Raw genomic sequence first — 9,709 nt, 5'->3', positions numbered from 1 at the left:
GCTTCTGAGGATAAGTTTATCCGAGTCACCAGCCTCAGAAATCGCAGGTTAACAGCAGCTCAGATTAGAGACCAGGTCAATGCCACACAGAGTTCTAGCAGCAGACACATCTCTACAACAACAGTTAAGAGGAGACTTTGTGCAGCAGGCCTTCATGGTAAAATAGCTGCTAGGAAACCACTGCTAAGAACAGGCAACAAGAAGAAGAGACTTGTTTGGGCTAAAGAACACAAGGAATGGACATTAGACCAGTGGAAATCTGTGCTTTGGTCTGATGAGTCCAAATTTTAGATCTTTGGTTCCAACCACCGTGTCTTTGTGCGACGCAGAAAAGGTGAACGGATGGACTCTACATGCCTGGTTCCCACCGTGAAGCATGGAGGAGGAGGTGTGATGGTGTGGGGGTGCTTTGCTGCTGACACTGTTGTGGATTTATTCAAAATGGAAGGCATACTGAACTAGCATGGCTACCACAGCATCTTGCAGTGGCATGCTATTCCATCTGGTTTGCGTTTAGTTGGACCATCATTTATTTTTCAACAGGACAATGACCCCAAACACACCTCCAGGCTTTGTAAGGGCTATTTGACCAAGAAAGAGAGTGATGGGGTGCTACACCAGTTGACCTGGCCTCCACAGTCACCAGATCTGAACTCAATCGAGATGGTTTGGCGTGAGCTGGACCACAGAGTGAAGGCAAAAGGGCCAACAAGTGCTAAGCATCTCTGGGAACTCCTTCAAGATTGTTGGAAGACCATTTCCGGTGACTACCTCTTGAAGCTCATCAAGAGAATGCCAAGAGTGTGCAAAGCAGTCATCAAACCAAAAGGTGGCTACTCTGAAGAACCTAGAATATAAGACATATTTTCAGTTGTTTCACACTTTTTTGTTAAGTATATAATTCCACATGTGTTAATTCATAGTTTTGATGCTTTCAGTGTGAATGTACAATTTTCAAAATCATGAAAATCCAGAAAAGTCTTTAAATGAGAAGGTGTGTCCAAACTTTTTTCTGTACTGTATATACACACACATATATATACTGTATATATACACACACATATATATATATATATATATATTGTATATATACACAACACATATATATATTGTGTATATATACACACACACACATATATATATATACTGTATATAGACACACACACATATATACTGTATATAGACACACACATATATATATACTGTATATACACACACACATATACAGTATATACTGTATATAGACACACACATATATATATTGTATATAGACACACACATATATATATATATATACTGTATATACACACACATATATATATATACTGTATATATACACACACACAAATATATAGAAATATATATATCTGGCGACAGGGCCCCGCTGCGTCCTCTGTGTCTCTGTACAGATATAAGTGTAACACGTACTGGATCCAGCACAGGTGACAGTCTGCCATAGAGCTGACGTGCAGTACATACACTGTGTTATGGGGGCGCTCACCTGTGCGGACCCCGCTCTCCGGCCGCTACTTCTTTGCTCATATAAGGTCTCATTCTGCCATTAAACAATTCGGTTGTCATGGCAGCGGGGGTGGGGCGTTGGTAGGGGGCGTGTCTGGTATAGGGCAGATTGGGGCGGGGCTGTCATGCAGTGCTTGTCTCATCCCTGTAATTTCCTGCGGATGCCACCTGGTGGACAGCATTGGTCAGTACACGCTGAGAATGCTACATTTGCATTGTACTGTGGAAGCTGCTGGTACTACTGGTGCTTCCTGACTGCTGTCCCTATGAGGTATGCAGTATGTCACATGGTGGGGGAGGAACATTTTATATATGTATATGCACTGCTCAAAAAATAAAGGGAACTGTGCGGCCCTCCAAACAAATGCCACCCCACACCATTACTGACCCACTACCAAACCGGTCATGCTGAGGGATGTTGCAGGCAGCAGATCGCTCTCCACGGCGTCTCCAGACTCTGTCACGTCTGTTACATGTGCTCAGTGTGAACCTGCTTTCATCTGTGAAGAGCACAGGGCGCCAGTGGCGACTTTGCCAATCCTGGTGTTCTGTGGCATTTCTTTGGATGGCCGCACAGCCCTCCTTGTGCTCGGCAGAGGTAGCCTGACTGCCATTAGGTACCGAGATGAGATCCTCAGACCCCTTGTGAGACCATATGCTGGTGCGGTTGGCCCTGGGTTCCTCCTAATGCCGGACAATGCCAGACCTCATGTGGCTGGAGTGTGTCAGCAGTTCCTGCAAGATGAAGGCATTGAAGCTATGGACTGGCCCGCCCGTTCCCCAGACCTGAATCCGGGACACATCTGGGACATCATGTCTCGCTCCATCCATAAAACGGACAAACAACACAAATATTGGTTCTATCTTTTACACATTTGGGGTAGCCCTTAAGAGGGCCATTGGGTCAAAGAGAGAGAGAGAAGAGAGAGGGGAGGGAGAGAAGAGAGAGGGAAGGGAGAGATACCGGGAGATACCAAGAGAGAGAAAAAAGAGAGACCCAACCAGTGCAAGGCTAAGCCGGGCAGGCGGCAGCGGCTATTTATACCCACTGCTGATCTCTGATTGGTGGAAAATCTGGGTATGGCTGCTCTGATTGGTGGAAAAACTGGGTGTGGCTGCTCTGTGATTGGTCAGCATTATGACCTCACAGTGGCGATGACTCATACCTCCTGGGTGGTTGTTTTTAATGTATTTTTTGTTGTAACATTTTGTATGGCTGTTTGGTGCAGGGGGTGGGGTCGGGAGTATTTTAACCCCTGCACACCCCCATGACCATATGCCTCGACCCGTAGAAGCGTGATAGACACGCGAAACGGCCGTCGTCCGCAAAAGGCGCAGCTTCCCTGTATTTTTAATGGAAATGGAATAAAAGAAGATTTTATTAAATCGGTGTGCCACCTCGCTTTCTTCATGTATGAGTAGTATAATAATGATGATTTATCCTGGGGATGGGTTATCAATATCAGATCGGTGGGGCTCCGACACGCGGCACCGGCTCTACCCATCAGCTGATTGCAGCGCTCAAGTGTAAATAGTGTGAAGATTGAACATCACAGCTCCATTCACTGTACTGTGGGTCCTGCAGATCAGCTAATATTCATGTAATAGGAGCTGATCTGCAGCACCAGGGAGCGGCCACTACAGAGTGAACAGATCAGTGATTTTTCAGCTCCTCAACACTGTTTACATCTGACCTCGGCCGAAGCTGCAAACAGCTGATTAGTGGAGGTGCCGTGTGCCGGACCACCACAAATCTGATATTAATGAGCTAACCAGGGGATAAGCCATCAAAATGTTTGTCCTGGAAAATCCCTTTAAGGCCCACCTGCACATAATAAATATATATATATATATATATATATATATATATATATATATATATATATAGCAAAGAGTGGGAAGGGGTTAATCAAAGGCTCATAAAACGGACAAACAACACAAATATTGGTTCTATCTTTTACACATTTGGGGTAGCCCTTAAGAGGGCCGTTGGGTCAAAGAGAGAGAGAGAGAAGAGAGAGGGGAGGGAGAGATACCGGGAGATACCAAGAGAGAGAAAAAGAGAGAGACCCAACCAGTGCAAGGCTAAGCCGGGCAGGCGGCAGCAGCTATTTATACCCACTGCTGATCTCTGATTGGTGGAAAATCTGGGTGTGGCTGCTATTTATACCCACTGCTTATCTCTGATTGGTGGAAAATCTGGGGGTGCCTGCTCTGTGATTGGTGGAAAATCTGGGCATGGCTGCTCTGTGATTGGTCAGCATTATGACCTCACAGTGGCGATGACTCATACCTCCTGGGTGGTTCTTCTGGGCAATTCTGTTTTCTGATTGGTGGAAATTCTAATCAGCATTATGACCTCACAGTGGCCGTGACTCATGTTTCATGGACTGTTCTATCTGGGTGACCTGAAACATGCTGATCTCTGATTGGTTGAAATTCAAGTCATCTTCATGACATCACAATCGAGAAGAATGAATATCCAATTTACTTAATATAAATGACCAGCAATGCTGTTCTCTTAATGGTGGAAATTCAAGTCATCTTCATGACATCACAATCAGCATGTTATTACTGCCGATATGTCCAATTTTTTTCCTAAATTTCCTACGTTTGTCCTAATTTATTAGCACATATATACCACTCATTCCTACAATCAAAGGATCAGGAAACCCCTCTGAAATCAATATCCTACAATTTACCCCAACAGCAAAAAAACAACTATACACAAAATACCAAAAGACCAGACAATGTGAACTGAGGTCTAAGATGGCAGACATACAAGAAACAGAGGCATGTTCACACTAGCAAAAAAGAAGCAAGACAAAAATATATCTCATACCCTACCATAATTATATATAAATGTAAAGCAAAATTGCATAATAAATATAGGGTACTTAGTGAACTATTTTTGATCAAAAAAAGTATACAAGCCGTCCCACCAGCGGCAAGGTGACCCTAAATTGGGACGGTACCTATACTGCCTATATTAAAAACCTTACTGTATATCAAAGTTGAAGTAATGCATATAAAAGGGTAGACAAATAGGACCGGGTCCCAACTCCAGACCACCTAGGCCCGTGGTAAGCTACATATATACCAATCAGCTCAACAAAGGGCATGCCACACCCTTAAATTGCACAGAATGCAAACAAGTCAAAAAACCAGACAATGTGAACTGAGGTCTAAGATGGCAGACATACAAGAAACAGAGGCATGTTCACACTAGCAAAAAAGAAGCAAGACAAAAATATATCTCATACCCTACCATAATTATATATAAATGTAAAGCAAAATTGCATAATAAATATAGGGTACTTAGTGAACTATTTTTGATCAAAAAAAGTATACAAGCCGTCCCACCAGCGGCAAGGTGACCCTAAATTGGGACGGTACCTATACTGCCTATATTAAAAACCTTACTGTATATCAAAGTTGAAGTAATGCATATAAAAGGGTAGACAAATAGGACCGGGTCCCAACTCCAGACCACCTAGGCCCGTGGTAAGCTACATATATACCAATCAGCTCAACAAAGGGCATGCCACACCCTTAAATTGCACAGAATGCAAACAAGTCAAAAAACCAGACAATGTGAACTGAGGTCTAAGATGGCAGACATATAAAATACCAAAAGGTATATCAGATTATTAATGAGCAAATAAAAGACACATAAAAATAATTTTTAGAAATGTGTAGAAAAAATGCTGTAAAGTAAGAATGCTTCAAAAATAGAAATGTTAATGATCTATTTAATCAATTAACAAAATACAAGTGAATGAACAAACGAAAAATCTAGATCCAATCAATATTTGGTGTGACCAACTTTTCACTTTAAAACAGCGTCAATTCTTCTAGGTACACCTGCGCAAAGTCAGGGATTTTGTAATAATGCAGTCAGGTGTCTGGTCATACACCATGGCAAGACTGAGCAAGAATACACAAGGAAGTTATACTACATCAGCAAGGTCTCTAAGGCACAAATTTCAAAGCAGATTGAGGGTTCAAGATGTGTCATTCAAGCACTAGTGAAGAAGCACAAGAAAATGTGCAAGGTTGAGGTCAATAGATGCAGTGGTCGGCCAAGGAAACTTAGTGCAGCAGATGTATGACACATTATGGTTACTTTCCTTCAAAAGCGGAAGATGTCCAGCAGTGCCATCAGCTCAGAACTGGCAGCAACCAGTGGGACTCAGCTTCACTCATCTACTGTTCAGAGAAGACTGGCCAGAAGTGGTCTTCATAGCAGAATTATGGTGAAAAAGCCATATCTTCCACATCAAAACAAGGCCAAGTGACGCTGAGTCACTGCATTAAAACAGAGAAAACGGGGAAGGAGGGGGGGGGATTGGCAAGATGTGCGCGGTTGAGCCAAAATATGAAAAATGTGGTTGTTACTGTAGGGAGTTTGTTCACTGAAGGGCTGGAGAGCAGAACAATAATGAGTGTCTGTGGTCAATAGTGATGCATAACCACGGTGAAGGGTCCTGTAAGTTTGGGGCTGCATTTCAGCAAATGGAGTTGGGAATTGGGTCAGACCTCATGCTATAACATTTTCCCCCATCATGGGCCCCTCTCTGGCATATTGTCCCCATTCTGGCATAATTTCCCTCATTCTGGTTTAAGACATCGCTGTTTCCTCCGCTGCACCTTCTGCATTCTTCAATATCCAGATCCATATTCCAGTTTGTCTTCTCTTCTGCACTACGTGAGTCCACAATCAACTGAGGAATGCCTACGTCTGCTTACTATCCTTATTTCTGTTTGCATACTACTGTACCTAAGTAAACTTGGACTATCGTTAACGTTTACATACCCTAATAGTAATGAAGGCCGTGCCTTACAGATTAGGTTCTAAGAAGTATTGTTTGGAATGAACTTACCTTCATAAACTGTTTGCTGTGATCTTTTGCACTTGAGTTTAAAATAGACTTTCACACTACTCTTGTCTCAGTCTCTGCTTTTGGCCCACGCCATTGGACTTCAGGGTATCTACTAACATCGTAACAGGCAGTTCCTTTGAGCTCATGATTCTCATTTGGTCTGACATGCACTGTGAGCTGTGAGGTCTTATATAGACAGGTGTGTGCCTTTCCAAATCAAGTCCTATCAGTTTAATTAAACACAGCTGGACTCCAATGAAAGAGTAGAACCATCTCAAGGAGGATCACAAGGAAATGGACAGCATGTGACTTAAATATGAGCAAAGGGTCTGAATACTTATGACTAGAGATGAGCGTTGTTCTACTCGAACTGTTCGCCAATCTCAAATTCGAGCTGTTTTGGGCGGTGTTCGAGCCGTTCGGCGAACACGAACAATTTGAGAAAAATTCGGCTGTTCGAGGTTATGTTCGATAACTGTTCGTGCACCAAAATCATAACTGGATTTTTTCTCAGTAATGATGAAAATTAATGTTAATACGCAGTTTGAGTGTACAGCGGGGCGGGGGGAGGGGCAGGGGATGGATCTCTGCAGGAACAATGAAGATCTCCATTTTTTTTTCTCTTTCCCGCATTTACAGTGGGGCGGTGCAATCTGTCAGCCTATCAGCAGCGCACACACGGAGCTAAGTGCTTTTTTTCACACAAGCAAGGGCATGTGTCATTGGCAGTGTATGTCACATGTCCTTGCCCTATAAGACCAAGCCATTTTCCCCGTCGCCACCATTTTCTCACTGCTGCAGCTGCGTGTTAGACGGCACCGCTGTTGCTGTGTGCGCTATACCTTGTTAATTTCAAGCCAATTTTCGCACAAATATACAGATAGCTTGGGAGTAGGGAATAGTTGTGATTGCAGTCCTTTTAAGGACTAGGTTACAGCATTTCCTACGACTTTTATCAGGGAGGTCTGTGCTCTTAAATAGATAGGTTGTGGGAGTAAAGACTAATTGTAATTGGAGTCCTTTTCAGGACTAGGTTACATCAGTTCCTATCAGTTTTTGCCAGGCAGGTCTGTGCCAGTGCTGTGCAAGTTTTTTTCACAGCATTTGGCTGAATCTAGCAAAGCTAATCCTTTTTGGCCTATTGCAGAGTGTGTTAGTCAGTGGAGTAGCCTATCTGTGTTGCAAGATATACCACCTGTGTATAGAATACCAATTTTTTTACTGCACCTAGTGAAGTAAAATCTTTTGGGCATAGCATCATTCTATTAGTCCATCTATACTGACCTCCATCAGGTTGCAAATTAAAACTAATTTTTATCTGCATCTACAGTACCTCTGAAAAAATATTTGGGCTTCTAGCTGTGTGCGGGACTTGTTGTATTAGTCCATCTATACTGACCTCCATCAGGTTGCAAACTGAATATATTTTTTTCTGCATCTACCTCTGAAAAAATATTTGACCTTCTAGTAGTGTGTCGGACTTTCTCTATTAGTCCATCTATACTGACCTCCATCAGGTTGCAAATTAAAACTAATTTTTATCTGCATCTACAGTACCTCTGAAAAAATATTTGGGCTTCTAGCAGTGTGTGGGACTTGTTCTATTAGTCCATCTATACTGACCTCCATCAGGTTGCAAACTGAATATATTTTTTTCTGCATCTACCTCTGAAAAAATATTTGGCCTTCTAGTAGTGTGTCGGACTTTCTCTATTAGTCCATCTATACTGACCTCCATCAGGTTGCAAATTAAAAATAATTTTTATCTGCATCTACAGTACCTCTGAAAAAATATTTGGGCTTCTAGCTGTGTGCGGGACTTGTTGTATTAGTCCATCTATACTGACCTCCATCAGGTTGCAAACTGAATATATTTTTTTCTGCATCTACCTCTGAAAAAATATTTGGCCTTCTAGTAGTGTGTCGGACTTTCTCTAATAGTCCATCTATACTGACCTCCATCAGGTTGCAAATTAAAACTAATTTTTATCTGCATCTACAGTACCTCTGAAAAAATATTTGGGCTTCTAGCAGTGTGTGGGACTTGTTCTATTAGTCCATCTATACTGACCTCCATCAGGTTGCAAACTGAATATATTTTTTTCTGCATCTACCTCTGAAAAAATATTTGGCCTTCTAGTAGTGTGTCGGACTTTCTCTATTAGTCCATCTATACTGACCTCCATCAGGTTGCAAATTAAAAATAATTTTTATCTGCATCTACAGTACCTCTGAAAAAATATTTGGGCTTCTAGCTGTGTGCGGGACTTGTTGTATTAGTCCATCTATACTGACCTCCATCAGAATGCAAACTGAATATAATTTTTTTCTGCATCTAGCTCTGAAAAAATATTTGGACTTCTAGTAGTGTGTCGGACTTTCTCTATTAGTCCATCTATACTGACCTCCATCAGGTTGCAAATTAAAACTAATTTTTATCTGCATCTACAGTACCTCTGAAAAAATATTTGGGCTTCTAGCTGTGTGTGGGACTTGTTGTATTAGTCCATCTATACTGACCTCCATCAGGTTGCAAATTCAAAATAATTTTTTTCTGCATCTAACCCAGCCAATAGTTTTGGCCTAATACCACAGTTTGGCCACTCAGCTCTGCTCGGTTACCATCCATTGTTTTTTTGTGCAAACAACTCCAGAGTTGTGAATTAGTTAACCACCAAAATGAGTGGAAAAAGGCCTGCTGCTGGTGGAAAGGGGAATAGGCGTGTTGGGAAGGGGAAAAAAGGTTGTGTCCGTGGGGTAGGTGTTAAAGCAACAGTAACATCTGCAGAAGAAAGACCATCTTCCAGCCAAACTAAAATGTCTACTTCTTTTAGCGGACAATGTGATAAGATCCCTTTCTTACGGCCACGCCAATCGCTACAAATTCCAGATGAGGCACAAAAACAGCAGGTGCTTCAACGGATATCAAGTGCTCCTTTAAGTGGGCTCTCCTCCACATCAACTTCAACATCACAAATACTCCAGTCCTCAAAGGTGTCACCCAAATCGCACTTGCTTCCTCACAGCTCCCAAATCTCCAGCTGCCCGTCTGAGTATGAGGTAGAACAGATGGTTGAGTCTGCAGAGCTGTTTACTCATACTATAGCCTGGGAATCAGAGGTCGACTCCAGCGCTTCTGTGAATCCAGACGAGGAAATGATCTGCACTGATGCCCAGAATCTTTATGAGTCGGATCCAGGACCAGACGCAGAAGGTTCTGACCATAATGTAGACCCTCATTCCCAAACTGTAACTCCTGTTGGTGGAGACAATGAGGAAGACGATGATAAGACTCAAATACCTGA

The sequence above is a fragment of the Phyllobates terribilis genome, unplaced genomic scaffold (genome assembly GCF_046119375.1).
Source record: "Phyllobates terribilis strain yellow unplaced genomic scaffold, ASM4611937v1 Scaffold_173__1_contigs__length_4020020, whole genome shotgun sequence".
NCBI lineage: Eukaryota > Metazoa > Chordata > Amphibia > Anura > Dendrobatidae > Phyllobates > Phyllobates terribilis.
This window is presented reverse-complemented; position numbering follows the sequence as displayed.